General features: G+C 40.4%; 1 pseudogene across 1 annotated transcript; it reads right to left on the bottom strand.

Moving 5' to 3' along the window:
• Positions 1-597: 597 nt before the first annotated feature.
• LOC308238718 (large ribosomal subunit protein uL1-like) lies at positions 598-1,225 on the bottom strand (annotated as a pseudogene). Its single transcript has one exon. The product of its transcript is annotated as a large ribosomal subunit protein uL1-like (transcript).
• Between the last annotated feature and the right edge of the window lie 266 nt (positions 1,226-1,491).

The raw sequence follows: 1,491 nt of genomic DNA, 5'->3' as shown, positions 1-1,491 counted from the left end.
TTTATGTCAACTTTGGCTAGGCTTTGTCCCAAGTTGTTTGGTCAATCACTAGTCTACATTTTGCTGTGAAGATATTCTGTGGTAAACTTTTCTGATCAGTTGACTTTACAAAAAGATTACTCTCGATAATAAAGGAGATAATTCAGCCTCATCCAATCAGATAAAGTTTTCCATGGCCCAACTAAAACTGAGGCTTCTGGAAAAAGAAGGAATTCTGCCCTGGGAGTGTAACATGGAAATCCTACTTGAGTTTCCAGCCTAACAATTTGTCCTATGAATTTCATATTTGCCAATTTCACAACTATGTTAAGTAATTCCTTAAAATAAAATCTCTCACTCTCCAGATGATAGATAGATTGCTAGATAGATAGATGATAGATAGATTAGATAGATATAATGAGTGCTATGTAGATAGATAGATATAAATTTATAGGCATATAGATATATATATTGTATTATATCCAATAGGATCTACCTATCTATTATCTATCTATCTAGCTGTCTATCTATCTAGTAAAAGAGATATCCTATAGGTTCTGTTTCTTTTTTTCTTTTTTTTTTTTTTAACAGTAGCAGTATGGTTTATTAAGCTGGGCCTTAGTACAGGCACTGGGGTTTGCCCATGGTGCTCTTAATATATAAAGCTGGGACATTCTGCCAGTTCTTTTCGAGCAATGACACCAGGAAATTGACAGCTGAGTGGATGTTGTACACACGCTCATTATCTGTCATCTTCACATGGGCAATAACCACTGCCAGACACAGCATCTTCTTCATCTGGAACTTGATAGTGAATTTCACCTCATTGGCTTTGGCCACCATGTTCTCATTGTGGGTCAACAAGGAAGGGAACTTGCCAACCTTATTCAGTCCTGGGCCCCAGATTCATGGGATCTGCTTGATCAGAGACTCTAAAGCCAAAAAGGCATGGTACATCTTGACCAGTTTCTTATTCCTGTTGAGTTTTTTCAGCTCCTCGATGTCCATGTGGGGGATATCCACCGCCTTGGCCTCATTACAGTGCTGCTAGTCCCCCAGAACACATACGGAGAATTTGGTGTGGGGAGTGGACTTATGACTGATGGTACCCGAGAAGGGTTTGTCCTTCTGAGGGTCATAGTTCTTCAAACTGATCTGCAGTCTCCAAAAACTTCCGACACTTGCACTGGTTCCTGTGCAGGACTTCCCACACCACCTCAGTGTCACAGGAGACTTTGCTGCTCATGATTCCTAGCTGCAAAACTAGGTTCTGTTTCTTTAGAGAATCCTGACATCAACAGAGAGGCAATAAGAACCACCTTTGATGTCAAACAAAGGTATTGATATTTTGTCTTATATGGTGGGTCTCCTCCAAGTGTGATTGGAGGATGACCTTAGCCAGACACACCTGGGAGTGTTTTTAACTATGCAGATTAGCATACCCTACCTCAGATCTAATGAATTCAGATTCCTAAAAGGGCCTGAGAATTTGCACTTTAACGCTCCTGGTGC

This window comes from Plecotus auritus (assembly GCF_963455305.1).
Source record: "Plecotus auritus genome assembly, chromosome: 1".
NCBI lineage: Eukaryota > Metazoa > Chordata > Mammalia > Chiroptera > Vespertilionidae > Plecotus > Plecotus auritus.
This window is presented reverse-complemented; position numbering and strand designations above follow the sequence as displayed.